The sequence below is a fragment of the Hylobates moloch genome, unplaced genomic scaffold, assembly GCF_009828535.3.
Source record: "Hylobates moloch isolate HMO894 unplaced genomic scaffold, HMol_V3 SCAFFOLD_5, whole genome shotgun sequence".
Lineage (NCBI taxonomy): Eukaryota > Metazoa > Chordata > Mammalia > Primates > Hylobatidae > Hylobates > Hylobates moloch.
This window is the reverse complement of record NW_026652280.1, coordinates 17713607-17735072: the sequence shown is the minus strand read 5'-3', so window position 1 is coordinate 17735072 and position 21466 is coordinate 17713607. Positions and strand designations below refer to the sequence as shown.

Here is a 21466-nt window from a genome sequence, read left to right as displayed (position 1 = left end):
ACTTCCATAGTGTATTTTATTTCACCTGGGGTTTTTTACAACTTAGATGAAGTTTAGCTTTATTGGGTACAGACCTTAAACACTCTTTATGCTGACCTGGTGAAAAAAATAAGTAAGATGCTTGAGATGCAAAGATGAATAAGATAAGCCCAGCCCTCAAAGACCCACCTGCATCACCAGCCAGCACCAGGCCATCCCCAGGGATATGCCATGGTCTGCAAGATGTTGGAGGCAGCAAAGGCCATTTCCAGTTGGAATCAGGGATTCAGAGATGGGATCTGAACAGGGTATTGAAGGAAGAGTTAGGGTTTGAATAGAAGGATAGAGGAAGAAAGGGAAGGCAGGCATTCTAAACGAGGCAACAACTTGGGTAACACCTGGAGGCTAATGAGTTAACCAATTTGTATGAGAAGGGATCTTCCAACCAGATTCCCAATATTCCAGACAGGGTCCTATATGGAACAGTCCTTAAGCACCGTCTGTAAAATCTTTTCAATATTTTAAATCCAGTTGAAATCATAACCAATTTGGGAATAATAAATGTAAGTTAAGCTACATCCTAACTTTAAATAAGACATCAAATTTAATAACACATCAAATTTAACTGTCAGTGCAGGCAAGTGTCCTCTGTTCCAGAAAACAAATTTATTTTCCTCGTTTCTACAATCCTTCAGACCTATGCCTTTACGTGGTCAGCTCTTTAGAGGGCTTCTCTCCCTGATGGCAAGGTGTTTAAGCCTCACATTCATAATGACCATTTGGGCGTGGATTACCCACGAAGGCACAGCTCTGACCTGTCCACTCAATGCTATTTCTAAAGCAAACTCTTAATTTCTCCCAAATCTGTTTTTTTCCCTGCAATTTTATATCTGTTACCATTATTTACCCAATACCTCAGACTTGAAAACCTGTGTATGTCTCACCACTGATTCAATTAATCTCCGAACTGCTACTAGTTCTGTCTCTGAAATGTTTCTTGCATTCATTCACCTTCCCATTCCTGCCACTCTCCCCAAGGACTCAGGTCTTCATTACATCTCTGGACCTCCCCCACCCACCTCCATGGTCTCCGCACCTTCATCCCTTCCTGCTCCAATCCATATTGATGACTGCCAGATTAAGCTTCTAAAAACACAGCTTTATGACCACATCCTCCTCCAGTCCCCAAACCATCAATGGCTTCCTGTCAAATAAATCCCTAAGTCCCCCTCCCACCAACTTTTCCAATCCTTTTTCATACTATTCCTACTCCCATACTCCCATACTCCCAGTCCCAGTCATAAAGCATTACTCACTGTCTGGAAGACAGGAGCCCCTACCCCCGTGCTGTCACCAATGCCATTCCTCACTGCCATGTGTCCAGACAACTACTGTCTACCCTTCACGGGCATTGTCAAATACTACATTTTTTGTGAAGGCATTCTGAATCCTCTGAATTCCACTACCATTTCGTTCCTATACCACCTGGCAATTGCATCCCTTTGTACACATGTTCTTACTCCTGCAGGGTAACCTTCTAAAGGAGCATCTTGGTATAAAAATAACCAAATCAACGTGCTAATGAACTACTTTCTGACATGGAAGCATTATGCCAAGAGTTAGGGAAGATACAAGAGCATCAGCTGACAATGAAGTTGAGAAAGTACACTCAGCCCACAAAGAAAACAAGCAATAATATCAACAACTCTTTTTAAGCATCATATACAGATGTTAGTCGAAGTCATGAAAACACAGGAGATCTCAGAGAAAGCACATCTCCTTAACAGAATGACAAGGCTGCGGCAGCATACTGCAGTGGCTTACAGCATCAATGCTGGAGACGTCTTGACTGGGTTCTAATCCCAGCTCTGGCTTTTACTTGCTTTGTGACCTCAGGCAAGTCATTTAGGCTCTCTGTGCTTCAATTTCCTCACCCATATAATAGATATATTAATAGAACCGTCTACTCTACCCCGTAGGATTGCTGTAAGGAGTATGCACGCACTGTAAGCAAAACCCTTAGAGCCTGGCACACAATTCATGGCATAAGTGTCAGTCTCATGCTCATTATTGTGCAAATGCTTTATATGGGGGAACAAAACACTAGACTCAGATATTTGGAAGTTAAGACACCTAGCAGGATATTTACTGGAAAAAGAGACTTGATCATTGTATCCTCAAGCCAGATTTGCTATATTTCCTGGAGACAGGGATTTTGAGTGACAGGTATGGTGAAACTCAGTTGGGGTGGCTCTTTGTACAAAGGATTGAATCCTGTGCAAATAGAACAGGCACACAGACCACTGAACCAAACACAAAGCTTCCAGCCATCTGAAGACTCATCCACAAACAGCCATTGTCTCCCACAAACAACTCGGCTGTTGTCATCCAGATGGGCACCAAATGAAACCATTTGACTTATGTATTTTGGTCAGGGGTTCTGCGTAGACACAATGACAAATACAATTGATTGAAGCAGAATAAATTTAGAATGGTGCACTGAATTTAGTCTGATAAGCAAGTTCTCGGGTTCAGCATTTTACGGGACACTAATCCATGGCATTCAGCTGGACTAAGCATATAAGAGTCCATTTCAAAGACTGTCATATTATACAGTGATTTATTTATTAGTGTTGTGGGAAACAGCTGTGACTGCAGGGTATCCACATTTGTCACTGTTCCCAAAAAATGTTAAAATGCATTATACATAAATTGCCACAAATATCTCAACTTGAAGTTGTGTTGCAGACACATATACATACACAGTGAAATGAAAACTGCCAGTACACTTGAGGTTTTATTACTTTCTACTGAAAGTATTTATAGCTCAAAGCTGCTTGTTAATCACACGTCAAAATTATTAGAGTGGTAGGAATAACAAATTTTATCATCATCTCATTTTCTGATAAAATATAGAAATTACAAGAATTATAGCAATAAGACTGATGCTACACAAGAAAAAACAAACAAAATCTGTCCCTTTTTTCGTGTTTGGAATCTCTATTTTTACTCACTACCAGGAATACTGGCACGGCTGCTTCAGCAAGGTCCCTTCATCCCAAATGTCAGGGAAAGTCAGACAGTAGACTGCCAAAATGAACACCCCCAAATCTGAGTGGCCAAATGCAGTAATGGTTTCTCTCTTCTTCACAGTGTATTCCAATGACACTTGGCAAGGGAGGATCTGCTCCACAAGGTCTCTTAGGAACCCAGGTTCTTTCTGCCATATCCTGGGACTTCAGACTTCTCCCCTGGACCCTTGAAACTGACCAGCAGATTAGAAAGAGAACGCGGGTAGGAAAGGCATCCCACTCTGAACTGCCTCTCATTTCCATAAACAGCCCATTGGTGAGAACCAGTCACATGGCCCCACCTAGGTACAGAAAGTGGTATAGTCGAGTGATTGTCAACTGGGGATAATTTTGTCCCCTAGAGGACATTTGGCAATGTCTAGAGACATCTTTGATTGAACTGCGACAACTGATATCTAGTGGGTAGAATCCAGGGATGCTACTAAACATCCCACACTGCACAGGATGGTTTTCCCACAATAAAGAATTATCCAGCCCCAGAGGTCAAAATGCCGAGATTCTGGTGAGCATCTAGCCAGCCTCTGCCACAGTCACAGGTCCATGCTCAAGTCTAACATCTTTGTCCACTAACATACACCCTAAGCAATCCCAACAAACTCACATGTTAATCATTTGTTTGTTCATTTGCTTGTTTGAGCCTCTATTCATTCATCCAAACTCCTGAACAAGACAAGATTTCTGCCTTAGTCTGTTTGTGCTGCTACAACAAAATACTTGTGATTGGGTGATTTATAAATAATAAGTATTTATTTCTCACAGTTCTGGAAGTTGAGAAATCTAAGATCACGGCACCAGTGGATTCAGTGCCTAGTGAGAGGCCTCTGTTTCCAAGATGACACCTTATTGTTGTGTCCTCACGTGGCAGAAGAAAAGGAAGGGCCTGGCAGTTCTCTGAAGCCCCTTCGGGCATTAATCCCATTCACAAGGGCAGAGCCTTCATGGCCTAATCAACTCCTAAAGGCCCAGCTCTTAATACCATCATCTTGGGGTTAAGGTCCAACATAAATTTTGGAGGAACACGTACATTCAAATGGTAGCAGTTCCTACAGCTAAAGAACTTATAATAGAGCTGGAGAGGCAACCATATGCAGAATTATCATGCACAGGGTAAGTGGGATTAGAAAGAACAAATGGAAAGAAAAGTAAGTCCGCCTGAGGGAGCTGGAGGAGGATCAATAGGACAAGTGAAATGGGAATGAAGTATCAAAGAAAGTACAGTCTGCCCTCCGTATCTGGGTCACACATCTGTGGATTCAACCAACCATGGATCAAAAACATTCAGGAAAAATAATACTAAATGGTTACCTCCACACCAAATGTGCACAGACTTCTTCATTTTGTCATTACTTGCTAAACAATACAGTATAACAACAACTTACATTTATATTGCGTTTAATTTACATCATGTTTACGTTACATTTGCGTAGCATTTACATTGTATTAGGCTTTATAAGTAATCTAGTGATGATTTAAAGTATACAGGAGGGAGTGCATAGGTCATATGCAAAAACTATGGCATTTCACATCAGGGACTTGAGCACGCGTGGATCTGGGTTTCTAAGGGGGTTCCTGGAATCAGCGCCCCATAGATACCAAGGGATGACTGTATATATGGTACTTACAGCTTTCCATCACTATGCTATGTTTTGCGGGAGGGCGGAGAGGAAGGATAGGGAGAAAGCATGTTCCAGGGAAAGGGAACTACACAAAGAATGGGAATACAAAAGGGTATGATTTATTCCACTTTCTGGTATGGGGTCAGGGAGAAACAGTAACTAGGGAGGGAGGATTATAAAAACATTTTTTTGAGGCCAGGCACAATGGCTCACACCTGTAATCCCAGTACTTTGGGAGGCTGAGGCAGGCGAATCACCTGAGGTCAGGAGTTCAAGACCAGCCTGACCAACAAGGAGAAACCCCGTCTCTACTGAAAAAATACAAAATTAGCTGGGTGTGGTGGCACATACCTGTAACCCCAGCTACTCAGGAGGCTGAGGCAGGAAAATCACTTGAACCCAGGAGGCAGAGGTTGCAGTGAGCCGAGATCACGCCATTGCACTCCAGCCTGGGTAACAAGAGCAAAACTCTGTCTCAAAAAAAAAGAAAATTATTTTTTGTTCACAGCTTTTCAGTAGTATATTCTGAAAAATCCTAAGCTTCCAGCATCTGACAGAATCTCTCACATAACTATATACACTGGTGTTCAATTAAGTGGCCCTTCTAGAAACAATTCACACGCTGACTTCACAGAAACCTGAATTAGCACAGGACAAAACTCAGGTAATAGCCAGAAATCTCGCAGCAAATCTCCCAACAAAACTTGACACGCATGCTTTCAAACAACCCATTCTCTAAGTCAACATTAAACACATTCAACAGATGGGTGGCCAAAATTGTCCATCTTTGTTCCCAAAGACAGGTCAGCAAAGAAGTCAGATCTCTTCCTACATTACGTTACACTGAACCAGTGTTCAAAATGCTGTCGAACCCTAATCCCAGTTGTGAGTGTGGCTCACAGGCAGTTAAGAGGAAGGACTCAAGCCAGACTGCCCAGGGTCACATATCCCAGTTCCACCTCCAGTACAAACTCGCCACGTAACCTTGGACAAGTCACCTGGCTTTTCCAAGTTCCACTGCCTCCCAGATAACGTGATTAAAGCACTTTAAACTGAAAGCACGAAAGCGTCTAATAAACACTATCTACTACTATATTTGTACTACAGTTATCTCCTCCACTCTCCCAAATTATCTTTTGGTTGTCATGAAATACACTGTGGAATCCAAGATAGTTAGGAAAGGAAAATATCTGATAAATTTCCATGTCATTTTGTAATACATTATTAATAATAACTTCAATTTGCATTGGGCAAAATGTTTTTAATTACGAAGCCAACACCACCATGTAAACAACAGTTGTTCTTCATTTTGACTAAAATCGAATTTTTAAAATACTGTACACCTACGCAATTCTTTACCCTTATTCTTCTCTTTACTCACTCCTCCTCCCTCAAACTGTTGTCTTTCTCTCTCTAGTTTCCTTTTTTTTTTTTTTTTTTTGAGACGGACTTTCGCTCTTGTTGCCTAGGCTGGAGTGCAGTGATGCAATCTCGGCTCACTGCAACCTCCACCTCCTGGGTTCAAGCAATTCTCCTGTCTCAGCCTCCCAAGTAGCTGGGATTACAGGTGCATGCCACCACACCCAACTAAATTTTGTATTTTTAGTAGAGATGGGGTTTGATCATATTGGTCAGGCTGGTCTCAAACATCTGACCTCAGATGATCCACCCCCCTCAGCCTCCCAAAGTGCTGGGATTAGGCGTGATCCACCGCGCCCGGCCTTCTCTCTCTCGTTTTCTTATTTTCACTGTAATCAGCTTGGGGAAAACAAAGTGTATTTAGCTGTTAAGTACTATAGATTATATCGAACGACACCAGTCACCTGGCACTAAAAAGCCTCATAAAAGGAAGAAATTTGTTTCTTTACAAGTCAGAATCTCGAGGGAGAAATAAAAATGAGGGAAGCAGACTCCAGAACCCAGAGGACAATGAGCCTGTTCAGAACTGCTTCCTCTGATGGGAAGAGGAGAATTGCAGATTGCAGGCAAACAACCCATTTCCAGGGTTTCTGTCTCAGTAAAATCACATTCACCTTTACTAAAAGCGGTAACAGAAGCTAATACTGTTGCCCTTTGCAATAGCCAAAGACATGAAATCAAATAAACGCTGAAGCAACTAGAACTAGGCTGACTCAGGTTTAGAATCCAGAATTGATTATAACTGTCTTCCTAATTTATAAGGAATTCTAAATTATCTAGATGGCATCTATTTTTCAATCTTCACTGCAAACTAGATTTGACCCCAAGAGAATGTTATTTTAAGGAGCACAAAGAGAGGGTTTAGCATCTCCACGCACAAGTTCTACAAATAAGATGAAATAAATTTGGGGTGAAATCTGACATAGTCTTATTTCCTTCCAGTGAAGACATTTTTCCTTGTTAATTAACAGACTTCTTATAGGGCAGTGTGGACTGCCTTGAGATGCAATTCTTAAATAACTTATTATTTTGTTTTAAGATGTAGGGTGTATGAACAATTAATTTTTAATAGATCTGACACCTCTGTTGGAAAAAAGAAAACTACAGTTGAGCATTCAAATTCAAATATCCGAAATCTGAAATGCTCCAAAATCAGAAACTTTTTGAGTGCAAACATGACATTCAAAGGAAATTCTCACTGGAGAATTTTGCATTTTGGATTTTCAGATGTGGAATGCTCAACCAGTAAATATAATGTTTGAATATTAAGTGTAATGCAAATATTACAAAATCCAAAAAAATCCAAAATCCAAAACATAGATTAGCCTGTACTTAATCTGCAGAGAAACAAACTTTTTGTACTAATATTTAGCACTTTGTGTATAAAAATAAAGGCAATTTATTAAATGCATTCTGTTTGCCTATAAGATTTCCCTTCCAAAAACAAGTCATTTGCCTTTCTATTCGGTGAAGTAATAGACTATGAAGAAATCTGGCTTGCCAGGAACACAGTGAATACAGTATCTTGGTGTGCATGATGATTATATGGGAAAGAGGCACGCAAGTGTCTGGCAATTGCCTTCAGGAGCTCTGTGCATGAGGTTACAGAACTGGCAACCAACAAACTAATTGTTTGTTGCTGGCAATTTGCTAAGGTTCCAAGGAGAAAGAGAGCACAAAGGGTTATCATTTGAGGCATCAGCTAAATACTAGAAGAATTGGTGGCTTGGCTAAGGGCCTTATCAGTCTCCATCAATCCCACATGTTAGTAATGGAGACTCAGAGAGAGGAAAAGCTGGCAAATTGGAGGCCAGCTCCTGAGATCTCTAAGATATCTGCTATACGGTGGAGCCAGGCCTGGTTCCCTTCCCAAACCCCACTTGGTATTACAGACTCATCACGAAAACCCTCTGGAATCTTTGGAAAGAAAACACTGGGTGCTGAGTACACAATGCCCCCCTCCACCCAACCCACACTACCATCATGTTTACAACATAGGAACGTTCCAGAGGCATCCTAGCTTCAAACAAAAGACAAAGCAACTTGTCTGCTAGCATCATGCGGTTCCACCAGAAAGAAAAAAAAACACAGTCATGAAGAGCATCAGCTCGTCCATAAACACACTCAGATATCAGCACAGGAAACCCAGAGCACATCTAGACGCGTGCATTTTCAAATGAGCGATGGAAGGGCCCAGAAGAGTGAGGCGCAGACTGGTTCAAAGCCCACAGTGTTCAGCCCCTCAACCTGTCCTGGAATGCAGGTCTCAGAGGCCCCTTGCACTTCTCTATGCAGCTTTCAAAAGTATTTCTGAAGAATAAATTGATGCCACCATTTCAGTAAGTCTTTACTGAGTGCCTACTGTGTACTGGGCCCCAAGCAGCTACCCCTTTTTAAGAATTTCTAAAAGGTCTCATTAACTTTATATTTATATTTTATAGCCTAGATTCCCTGCCTTTATTAAACAGTTCTCTTCTTTTTAATAATAATAATAAATATCCCATTCCAAAAAGCAGATTCCTAAATAAAGGGGTTGACAAGGCTACAATGTTTTTTCCCATCTTACTCTGCCCCGTTTGCTCCTCTCTTGTAGGATGGTTGTATCTCTACTAACAATGTTAGATCTCTACAAAGCCTGCTTCAGGATGCCAAACAACAATCACAGAACAAGACTGGAGGGTGACCAGCTCATCCCAATTTTTCTGGGACTATTTTAAAATGGAAAGTTCCATGACCCAGGTATGCTCTTAGTCATGGGCAAATCTGGGGGTCACTCTACTCTCAAGAAAGCAGACCCTGAGAAAGAGGATGTCCTTCATTTCACTTGGGAAGAGTGAGGCCACAGGAGAAAGGTGACTCATCTCCTTTAAGGAAGGCTCAGGTTGCCTGTGGGCTAGCTCAGAACCCTTTCTCAGACTCCTCTCCACCAGTTGCTTCCAGCTTTTTCCCACTTCCTCCTGAGAAGGTCTATCATTTTAAACTCAGAGCCACTTAAACAAAGCTTTACAAAGACTTTCCAACCGAAAGACTCTGACAATAATGACAGGCAAAGGAAACTCCCATGTAAATGCTGAAGGCTGTAATTATCTGGATGTTGTTACCTCCTTGGCTAGCTCAAGAGCTTCTTCAGGTTAGACCATGCCTATTCATCCCGATATTTCCAGAACTGAGCCCAGTGATTGGTGGATGGTAGATGCTGGATATAATGACGTTAGCAACAGCTGCCATTTATTTCGTCTTACATTGTGGGGGGCAACACACTAAGCACTTAATATGTAAGTCTCTCCTGTTCTCACACTAACTGAATGAGGTTGGTTCTCCCCCATTTTGCAGCTGAAGAACAAAGCTCAGTAAGACCTTGTGCACTCAGGTCACATGGCAGACATGAAATTTAAACCCAAACCCATCTTACTTTTTAAAATTCAGTTCATAATGACTTGCCTGAATTAGAGCCATGTAAGGCAGGCATATATGCTAAGGTATCAAGAATTGAGAGAATATCAGATACATTTCTTTTATTCTCTACCCTTTTAGCTTTGCCGTTACAAAAAAAAAAAAAAAAAAGCAGAAAACCCAATTAATTATGAGTTAAATACATACAGGAAGCTAGAAGGCAGGGATTTTTGTTAGAATTATGCCTGGTAAAACATAGGCATTCAACATTCTTTTTTTTTCTTTTTTTTTTTTTTTTTTTTGAGACAGAGTCTCATTCTGTCGCCCAGGCTGGAGTGCAGTGGCACAATCTCAGCTCACTGCAACCTCCACCTCTCAGGTTCAAGCAATTCTCCCTGCCTCAGCCTCCAGAGTAGCTAGGGTTACAGGTGCCCGCCACCATGCCTGGCTAATTTGTATCTTTTAGTAGAGATGGGGTTTCGCCATGTTGGCCAGGCTGGTCTTGAACTCCTGACTTCAGGTGATCTGCCCACCTCGGCCTCCCAAAGTGCTGGGATCACAGGCGTGAGCCCCCATGACCGGCCATTCAAAATACATTTAATGAATGCAATTGTTTGCCCAATAAATGGTTTAAATACCTGATGCTCAGTGTTTCAAATGCTATTTTACACACCACCATAGGTGAATAGATGGATCTGTACCTTCAGTTTCTGAAGTACCAGTGCGAAGGAGTGGGAGTGGATGGAGTATTTATCCCAGTTAAGGACGCCTCTTTACCTGCATGGTTGAATTAACTATTACTCACTTAAAATGGCAGTAATCTTATGCCTCATGCAACAAAGGGGTAAATTCTCCAAAGTACACAGATTTGTCCATGTGCTAATCTCATATTATTAACCTTCAAGGAAGCAATTTGCAAACCTGCCCCAGAGCAACACAACTGCAAAACAACATCACAACAAATACTTGGTTCCTGAGACATTTATCTCAGCCCTATTCACTACCCTTTAAACTGAAAGTGTTTCCTTTGTTCGTTTTTTTGTTTGTTTGTTTGTTTGTTTGAGACAGAGCCTCTCTCTTTTGCCCAGGCTGGAGTGCAGTGGCGCGATCTCAACTCACTGCAACTTCTGCCTCCCGGGTTCAAGCAATTCTCCTGCCTCAGCCTCCCAAGTAGCTGGGATTGCAGGTGCACACCATCATGCCTGGATAATTTTTGTATTTTTAGTAGAGATGGGATTTCACCATGTTGGCCAGGCTGGTCTTGACCTCCTGACCTCAGCCTCCCAAAGTGCTGGAATTACAGGCGTGAGCCACCATGCCCAGCCGAGAGCATTATTTTAATATTAATGTATTTCTGGTCATTTTCTTCAAGCAGCTGAACATATTTCCCTCTTTCATAATAACACTCTCATAATGATCAAGCATTTTGAGTATCAAAGAAGAGTTTCTATCACATGAATGAGTATTCCAAAATCAAAAGAAGGGAGGTAAAACAGCTGTATATCACAAAGGTATTGAAGCCTTTAATTATAAAGGCAGGTGGGGCAGTCAGCAGTGGGCAACTAACTACACTCAGTCATCACAAATCCAGGCGTCAATGCCTGCTCCTTTAGATTGTGGGGTGGCCTGGTAGGCCGTAAAGTCCTAAAGCTGCTTGTTATATGTCATCAAGGAGAGGGTTTTTTTCTTTTGCTTTCTTTTTTTTTTTTTTTTTTTTTTTTTTTTTGGTGGGCAAAGTAGGAGGCAAATGGAAGTTGAAAAACAGACTTTGAGTAACAACTAATTTTGTTAGAATGATGACCCTCATTGAGAACATTCACCTCCCAAACATTGGTATACACACTGCAGCCTAGTCATTATAATTTGATTCAACATTTAATCATTATTAATGCAAGTAGGGGAAGCTCTTAAAAATAAGTTTCTATCTTCTTCACTTCCTTTAAGACTTCAAACTAAAAGGGTCTAAAATTCCTTTAAATCACTGTAAGTCAAAATCGTTTTCTGTGTTGTCAAAGAGTCACCAATGATTTGTTTACTGAGCCCTTCCTGTGTACAAACATGGTGGCAAACACACAATGGTGTAAAGCCTCATCTAGTCATCTTTAAGGAGCTTGCAAGAGAACTGAGATCTCTTTGAGTGCCTATACAACCAATCTGTTTTTCACTTTCAATACAGTATTCAATAAACTACATGAGATATTTGATGCTTTAATACAAAATAGGCTTTTTGTTACGTGATTTTGCCCCCATTGTAGGCTAACTGTGGTCACAATTGCTACATCAGCCAGCCACAGGCCCCCTTGGAAGGAACTGTGCCCCCAACCCTCTCCTGTACTAAGCAGGTCCAGGGTGAGCGATAACTGGAAGGGTCCCATTCACTGGAACTCTTGGGAAATGTGGCTTAATGACAAGACATCCTGGGACATCTTTTCAATTCACCTCCCTTTATGCAAACTAGCTTGAGTGAATTTCTATTCTTTGCAATTAAACAGAAAGAAAAAGACACTTCAATCTTAGGTGATAATACAAGACAATCTATGACAAGTGCTCTTTGTAGAATGAATGAATGAATGTTGAATGAAATGAGAGATGGAGGCAATTTTGCCAGAGAAATTTGGATTATAAAGAATTTCTAAAGGCTAACGTGATCAAGTTAAATTTTTCAGAAGAGTTCAGAGCTGAACTGAGGCTTTAACGATAGGATAGAGGCAGAGGAAGGAAGAGGACATTTTAGGCCACAGAATGTGCTAGAATAAGAAAGAGGCAATGAAAAACATTTTGGGCAACAGTGGATTAACCATCCCAGCTAATGTTCAGTTTTAAAGTCAGGCAGAGGAAAAGTCAAGGTTGGAAAGGAAGTTTGGGGTCAACCTGGGGAGAACTTGAAAAGCAAAACTGAAGAATATGAGCTTCCTCCCACAAGAGCAACTAGAAGTTATTAAGTGAGGGGATGAAGGATTAATTGGCCTAGTGGTCTAAGAGTGACAGCATTTTCCAAACTGGAGTGAGGGTGGGAAAGCCAGAAAGTGAGCAAGACCATTGTCATAGCCCAGAGAGAAACAACGTTCTTGACTAAGATGCAGCAGTGAGAACTGTCACTAACGGGGAACAGTGAATCTGTTAAGGAGCAGAACAGCAATAGTAAGAAGAATGCTCCTGGCTAGGTGTGGTGGCTCACGCCTGTAATTCCAGCATTTTGGGAGGCCAAGGCGGGCGGATCACGAGGTCAGGAGTTCAAGACCAGCCTGGCCAACATGGTGAAACCCTGTCTCTACTAAAAATAGAAAAAAATATCCCAGTAATCCCAGCTACTCGAGAGGCTGAGGCAGAAGAATCGTTTGAACCCAGGAGGCAGAGGTTAGAATGAGCTGAGATCATGCCCCACTGCACTCCAGCCTGGGTGACAGAGCAAGACTCCACCTCAAAAAAAAAAAGAAAGAAAGAACGCTCCCTATTTCCACAGTATCTGTCAAAGCTTTTTACCAAAATCTCTTCAATTTTTGTCAAACCTCAGTGAGGAGTGCACCAAGTGTGATTATCTGGATGTCTAAATCAGAACTGAGCCGGGAAAGTTACACTTCCTTGGTAGGTGGGAATGCGATAGTGGCAGGGGAGAGGAGGTTGTACAAAGAGAAAATACAAGCACAGAACACAGCATTTGGAGATTCCACTTCCTCATAACTTGGCTCCCACCAGCAGCACATCTTCATTTGCTCAGCCCCTCCTTTGCATGAAAGGCAGGTAACCAGGAAGTCTGCGTGATGTTTGGGTAAGTTGCATCATGCAGGATGTTTGCAATGAGTTTTATTTATGCAGGCATTAATACATCAAGGGGCAAATAAGGCATCCTCTCCACTCCCAGGAGATCACAAGCAGCCCCCTCACAACTCCACGAAGAACGTAGTCCAGGCCTTAGCAGCCAAACATGATCTAGGCCAAGAAATTATGGACATCAAGAACCACCCAAAGGAGACGCAGGTCACAGATACACTATTTGAGGCCTCCCTCTTTAAATCCTACAATGACAGTGGGTCAGTTAGAAATAGAAAATCCTTAAGCATGTAACAAGCACAGATGGTTCCCTACTTACAACTGTTTGACCTACGACCTTTGATATTTTGACTTTACAATGGTATGAAAACAATACACATTCAGTAGAAACCGTACTTTAAGTGCCTATACGACCAATCTGTTTTTCACTTTCAATATAGTATTCAATAAACTACATGAGATATTTGATGCTTTGATACAAAATAGGCTTTTTGTTACATGATTTTGCCCCCATTGTAGGCTAATGTGCATTTCTGGGCACAGTTAAGGTAGACCAGGCTGAGCTATGATGTCAGTAGGTTAGGTGTATTAAATGCATTTTCCACTTACAATATTTTTAACTTATGAGGGGTTTATGAGGATGTAACCCCACTGTAAATTAAGAAGCATCTCTACCAACTGTATCCCAATTGTGATTTCAGTCATGGAGTCAGACTGCTGGATCACACAGTGTAACTCTCGAAGCCATGGGGAAAGGAGCAGGAAAACCAATGCCTTCTTCCTTTCCGGTTTCCATGACATCACAATGGGCAGTGCCAGAAACCACTTTCATGCCACAAGTGTCCTCTACCTGACCAGCTGACTTGGGTATGAAATTAAAGTGGTAGGGACCCAGAGGCCAGAGAAAATATAGAAATGCCTTTTGGGGCTTCCCAAATATAGTTCAAGACTAGTCCCTCAGGGCTTCATTTTCCTTCTCCCTCAGTCTGTGCCTGGCCCTCGGCCCAACCCCAGGCACCCTGAATGGGTTTTTGGATGGTCTATATCTGGTTCTTCCTGCTGGTCTCCAAGCTGCTCATCTCCCAGTTCAGAAACACTTTGGGTGCTACATCTTATCACTTGAATGAAGCCGGGTGGTCTCAACCTCCCTAGGTTGATACTAATATCCCCTCGGTCACTGGGACTTGGAGACTAACACAGTTTACCACACCACTTCCTTATTTTGGAGAGCTATCTTTATAAAAATGACTTTGACAAGGTGATTACTGAACCAAAAGCAATATCATTTTGTTAAATTTTATGCTTATGCTTAAGGTATTTATCAAATCTTTAAAATGCTCATCCATGCATGCAGTTATCACAATGTGAACAAAGATATATGAGTGAACAGCCCTTCCCAAAGCAAAATCTCTGCAAGCCACCAACTGGTGAATCCAGAGTACCTTGCAATGCCTATTCCATAGCATCCAACTCGTTTTAGGGAGAGTGAGGCAAGGAAGGCTTTAAAACTCACCACCCTCCTAGTCAATACAGTTGCTGATGGAAGCACAAATGTCCCCAAACTCTCTGGGTGTTCTACTAGTCCTGTGACCAGAAAAAGCCTCTTGTCCAAATTGCTTTTTCTAAACATCAAAGTAACAAAAGGGTGACCCAAGGTTACCCTAAACACATTCCTGTCCCCTTTAGATCTTATCTGTTGCTCCTGGGTGGCCCTAGGCCCATTGCCACTCTTTTTCTACCTTGGGCTGTTCCAAACAAACTCAGGAAGCCTTAAACAAGAGGCAGATGGTGAGGAAGAGAAAGTCTGTAAGTAATACCACTCTATTACATAATGCGAAGCTTACAACCTCCTAGAATCAGCCTTGAAAATACCTAATGGCCTTTCACTTCAGAGTAAACATGTACTTGAAATAGGCAAAGAGAGGATTATAATTATTTTATTTGATGACCAGTGTACAACCATGTTAGTAAATGACATATCAACATATTAGTAGTACATTACAGGTTGGGGTAGGACCATATATTAGTAAATTACAGGTTGGAGTAGTAAATATGCAGGTTGTAAATTGCAGGTTGTTGATTCAATCAATACTCTTGTGACATCCAATACCCACCAAGCACTGAGCTAGGTCCCTTAGGACACACTTTCTAACCTCACCTAGACCAGATCACTGTGGAAGTCACTAGTGCTACTCACCCATATCCACTTCTCCCTTTTTCAAGACAAGAAATATTGAATTGTGATTAAATAGGGTCATATGCCCAGTTCTGGCCAAAGTGATGGAACTCACCTCAGGGTGGGATCACATAATTGCTAGAGCAAGACCCTGCAGCATTTCCTTCCCAATGCTGCAATGATCTTGCAAGCTCACATCAAGACCAAGACTCCATCAGTTTGAGTCCTTGAGTGACTACGATGAGCAGGGTCCACCTGCCAAACACACTGGATACAGCATGGGAAGGAAAGAAACTGTATTTAGCCATGGAGACTTGGAGGTATTTGTTACTGCAGCATAACCTCACCTATCTTGCTGGTATGTCACTGTTTAAAAAAGAGAAAAATCTGCAAAAGCATCCCATCAATCTGTTTTCTAAATCAGATAATACGGAAAAGCAGCATTTGTTTCAAATTCACCTTCATCAGGAACTGAACACTACCTTGAAAAGCAGAGGGTGCTGACAGTATAGGTGGGTTCAAACAACTCTGAGGGAATTAGAAATGAAAACAGAATGACCCTCAACAATGTAAGGATCGAACTCTATGGAATTCAGCTAAAAAGACTACAATGAAAAGGCCACCTTCTGACAACAGGAACAGCCATTTATGAAGCAGTGAGCTCCTCAATGAAAGAGGCATTAAAGTCGAGGCTGGATGACCATATTTTCTCTCCCCAGAAGTCCAATCCTACCTCTCTTGAGCTTCCATTGAAGTTAATTAGAATCAGGTCTTCCTATAGGGAGTTCAATTTTGTGTCTCCCCCTACGGCCAACCCCAACCCCTTGAGTCCATTATCTATCACAGAGTCCACTATCTGTCAGGTGCCAATAAACATCTGCTAAATGAATAAACGAGCATTGTAGAAAGGAAGCAGGCATTGGAGGCAAAGATCAGTCTAATAGCCTCTAGGGATCCTCCAGCCTAAAGCTAAACACATCTGAGGGTGGGGAGCCTCCTTCTTATATAAAAAAAAATTAAGCATCAATGGACACTTTATTATGATTTATTACTGTACACAATTTAAAACCACAATGAAACCTAACACTGCACCGTGGCTATCTTTGTTCTTGGACGTGCATTTACATGTGCAGGCTACTGTTTTGCCATGTGGAATTTTGCGTGTGAAGTGTTTATTCTATTAAAAAAAAACCACGCCCTTGTTTCTATTGCATTATTACATTCCCTATTATCCCATCACATGTTTTTTCTTCTTGCAGCAACACAGTACACACCCTGTACTATTGCTGACATAAAAATTACTTGTCAAAAATACCTCTATCTTAGCACCATATTATTCATCTGATCTTTGCAAAGCACTGGCCTTTGTTTCACCTGGGACTAGATAACTCAACTACTTTTACTAGTGACTCCTGAATGCTTGTAGTAGAAGGATAAATGCTAGTGTCACCTATGTTTTTAAAGTCACCTTCCAAAACAAAACTACATTAGAGGTGAATAATAAATCTTTCAAGTTTTTAACTTCATTTTTCAAGGGATTTGGAGGAAAATGGTGAAGAGAGAATCTGTCACAGATACCAAGGTGCTGCTGCAGTGTAAAAGAGAGTATACCAGGAGCCTTTGGCCCTCAGCAATCTGTCTTCCTACAAGAAAAATCGAAAGCCCATTTCCATAACCATTCTTATTCCCTGCTACTAGTGTAGGATGCGCAGGACTCTGCCCTCTAGGAGAAAATGCTAATACCGGAGTGTCCTGCTAAGTCTGAAGGTTACGTTTTTTCATTGCACTCTTATCAAGATAACCCCAGATCTGGTTAGGCTGACATCAAAACAGAACTATCCTTGGAAAGAAAAGAACAGGCCAGCGTTTTTGGAAAAGCCCCAATAACCTAAAGATAAAATGCAGAATGACTGTCTACTGGTTCATGGCTATCTAAAGGGAAACTTCACTCAAGCTGTTTTCTCTGTTCTCTTTCTGCTGCCCCCAACAGCCCTCCCTTCCACCTCCCAGTACTCACTGCTAGCATGTCTCTCTTAATATTGCAAACACTATTACAATGAAGGAACAGGAGAAAGACAGTATTTCATAAGAAGGTCACTGCATTTGACCAGTGCTCAATTAGAGCACTGGGCAAAAGTACAATCAGCCTTCCAATGATACCTTTTCAACAAAGGATACCCCACCTCTAGACTGAAGCCTAAATATATTACTACAGATAAGAAAGCAGGCATCTATGGAAACCTCACATTCAGATACAACTGCCCGTGTATTAATTACATCAAAATTCCCATCAAAGGAAACCAGGTGGGATTTCTACAATCCCAAATTCACCCTGCACCTACCTCCAATGGCTTCTTCAAAGGGAAGGTATAAAGTCATTTGCAATTTCTTTCTTTGAACCAGGAGTTTTAGCAGCCCCCACACCTTCTCACAGATAGGAACGATGTTGATGCAGAAACCACCCAAACAGCCCTGTGCCAGCACTGTCGGCCCAAATGACCCAGAGACACCCAGGAGGCTACCCAGATCGTGGGGGGTTACCTGTATCTGTCACCGAGTCTCTTTCACCCCCTTCTGCGTGATGACATCAAGTGGAAATGGTACGCGTTTAGGAGGCAAGAGGCTGACAGGCAGGAAACACAATTGAGACTGAGCTTTCTTCAGCCTGCAGTGAAAATACATGCAGGAAGGGTTAGATACGCGCCTCGGAGAAGGAAATCCAAGCGCCCTCCCGGGCCGACGGGGCTGGAGAGGGTGCACTAGGGAGGTGGAGCAAGGCAGTTGAGGTGTGGAGGGCTGGCGGCCGAGAAGGGGGCGTCACGGCTCCTAATTATCTCTACAGGATAAATAACCACCTCCCCCCTCCTCCGCAGTCTCCCCCGCCCACGAGTTCCCCTCTGGTGGCAGAGCGTCTACTAGCAACAGTAAGCCCTAGGAAAGAAAGAAATCGGAGCAGGTGGGGAATAACATCTTGGGACAAAGACACAGTGGCAAAATCTACTAGGTAACCCGGTCATTTGGGAATGCGGGGCGCCTAGTCACCCGCGCAGACAGACACACAGCGCGGCAATCCCGAGCATCTTTCTTTCGTTTGCCCCTGTCCGCCACCTCATCAAGTCACCGCCACCTCATCAAATCACCGTCACTCTGCTTTGGCAATTTCTCTACTCTCTCCAGACTCGGGCAGCGCTCCCCAAGCCATGCCCCCACCCCAGGCGGCACTGGGGACCGCCGCTTCCCGAGCAGCGCCCCACGAGTCCAGCTGGCTTTGTCCTGCCGCTGTCCTTCCAGGAGCAAGCGCCCCAGGAGCGTGTGTCTGCACAAAAGACCCCCAACATCTGGCCCGTCACAGCGCCCACTCCTCCCGGGAGGGGCCCTGGGGCAACTTCTAGGGGTGGAGAAGGCGCGAGACTAGGGGACCGGGAGAAGACGAGCCGGGGTGTGTGCGGGCCGGGGGCGCAGCTGGGGCGGGCGCGCGCGCACGTGCACACCCAGGGGCGCGCGCGGCGCGGGCACGAGGCGAGCTCCCCCGGACCGGAGCTTCAGGGGCATCCGAGGACTCTACCGAGCCGCCGACAGCGCCGCTCCCCGCCGCGGCCGCCCGCCCAACTCCGCCAGCTCTCGGGAGACACGCAACTCCCGGGACCACCTCCCCCGTGCCCCGCCAGACCCCGCGCTCCCCTCCCCGGGACCCCTGCGGCCCCGCTACCCCTTCCGCGGTGCAGAAGATCCCCCCAGTTACAGCAGGCGGCAGCTGCCCTTTCCCGCTTCCACGGCTTTGGCGCGGCCGCCGTGGGGGCTCAGACATCCCAGCGCTCCCCTCTGTCCGCCCCAGACCCGGAGCCGGCAGAGCAGAGAAACAAACCGAAACTCACCGACCTTTCTCCGCGGCGGGCTCGGGTGCTCGCTACAGAGGCGGCGGCGGCGGCGACAGCATCGCCGGGTGGTCCCGTAGCGCCCGCTCCGCTCAGCCAGACGCGCGCCCCGGGCCGGCGGCCGCCGCTCCTCCCGCCGAGAGCAACGGGGCGGGCGCTGACAGCGCGGCGGCGGCGCCTGCAGCCCCAGCTCCCGGCCCGGCCCTTCGGGCGGCACCCGCACCTGCCCGGCCGCCCTCCGCGTTCGCGGTCGGACACCGCCGCCAGGCGCTCGGCACCGAGCGGGAGCTTTTTGTGTCACTGAGACTCCGGCACCAAAGGGGGTGGGGGAGAGGCTGGGCTCCGCTCCCCGCGGCACCGCCCTCCCCGGCGGCTCCACCCCCTCCTCCCCGCCACCAGCCCGGCGGGCCCGGGACTTCTGTCCGTCAGTCCCGAATCGCCCACCTTCCCCGGGGTGAGGGGCTGCCGACCCTCTCTCCCGCGCTCCCTCGGCTTTGCCCCCAGTGCCCAGCTTCGGCCAGGACCTCGACGCCGTCTCTCTACGGTGCAAAAGCCGGACCTGAGCTGGCGGCAGGTGTGAAAGGAGGCCGGGGCAGCCGGGAGGAGGGGCAGGGCCGGAGTGGGGGCCGGGGCCGCGGTGGGCGGGTTGGGGAGTGCCCAGTCTGTGCCTAGAACCCGGACAGCGAGAGGGAGGAGCTGAGATCATCAGGTTTCCAGAAGCTGCCCTGCATCCTTGTCACAGAAGATACTTTTTGGCTGCCCCTAAAAGTTCACGTAGTCCAGCCAGGGTGGGGCCCCGCTTTCCAAAGAGGACCGAATGGACACCCCACTACTTGAATCCCTCGAATGGGGGACCAGAAGCAGGGGAGTAAGGAGATGCAAGTCCTAGGGGTTATATGGAAGCGCGAACCCCACGGAACCTCGGGGCCCACCCTATTCCACACCTTAAAACCTAACTTCGACCTAGGGAGGTGCTTAGAATGTTTTGTTCCCCGGAGAAAATCTCCCGCCTCTTAACTGCGAAATAGGAGAATGGAGGAGAAAGGTCCTTGGTAGAAGATGGTTCCATGCCCCTTGGTGCCTTTTTAAAGGATTTCTCTGCAGAATGAAAACCTAAAACTCTCTTCTTGAACTCTGATGAAGTTCAGCCTGAGGACTTTACCCGGTCCCCAGCAGCAGGGCTCAGCTGAGTGTGATCCCCACGGATTCCGGCGGCACTTGCCGCCTTTCCCCACTGCTGGAGTGGAGCCGTCTTTGTCTTAAGGTCCATAGTATCCGCAAGGCAAGAGCTCCCATTTTCACTCCCCTAAGTAGCTTATTGAAATGCTTCTGCCAAGATTTCTTTTTTTATTCTTTTTTTTTTTTTTTTTTTTCCAGACGGACTCTCGCTCTGTCGCCCAGGCTGGAGGCTGGAGTGCAGTGGCACGATCTCAGCTCACTGAAACCTCCGACTTCCAGGTTCAAGCGAGTCTCCTGCCTCAGCCTCAGGAGTAGCTGGGATTACAGGCCCGCACCACAACGCGTGGCTAATTTTTGTATTTTTGGTAGAGATGGGGTTTCGCCATGTTGGCCAGGCTGGTCTCGAACTCCTGACCTCTGGTGATCCGCCCGCCTCGGCCTCCCAAAGTGCTGGGATTACAGGCGTGAGCCACTGCGCCTGGTTTTTTTTTTTTTTTTTTTTTTTTTTGTTTAGAGGAAGCCCTATGAGCCAATGGGGACTCTAGGTAACCTACTATAAAACTCACAATGTACTGAGAGCACCCTTGTCATGTCCCACAATTACGACCTGTTGATGGGGTTTCCAAAAGTGCTCTCCTTAAGCACATACATAAAACTGGTCATCTAGAAACAGATAAAGCTTCATGGGTATTAGTTGTCCCTGGGATCCCAATTAAAACGTTGCCTCCTATGGTCATCTGACTGATCCTTATCCCTTTGTTCACCCAAGCTAAAACCTCTATCGTACACCTGACAAGAGTAAAAGCTGTATCCATGTTTTAGAAGCCTAAGGTAATCCTGAAGTAGAAGACTTCAAGAGTCTTCATTTTAAGCCTCAACTTCAGGGCAGGAAGGAGAATTTTTTTTTTTTTTTTTTTTTTGAGACAGGTCTCACTGTGTTGCCCAGGCTGAAGTGTGGTGGCCAAA

At 44.7% G+C, this 21466-nt stretch overlaps 1 protein-coding gene across 3 annotated transcripts in view; it reads right to left on the bottom strand.

Moving 5' to 3' along the window:
• The window catches only part of RNF152 (ring finger protein 152), a 90411-nt gene extending 70820 nt beyond the window's left edge, over positions 1–19591 (bottom strand). Inside the window, exons 1-2 of one of the 3 annotated variants that reach the window (XM_032152127.2) lie at positions 19322–19591; positions 17988–18111 (exon numbers count right to left, since the gene is read on the bottom strand). The gene's annotated coding sequence lies outside the window, so the exon portion shown is untranslated. Of the gene's footprint in view, positions 1–17788; positions 17959–17987; positions 18112–19321 lie in introns of those variants that run through there. The other 2 variants (XM_032152126.2, XM_032152128.2) reach the window with 2 other exon arrangements.
• Positions 19592–21466: the final 1875 nt, after the last annotated feature.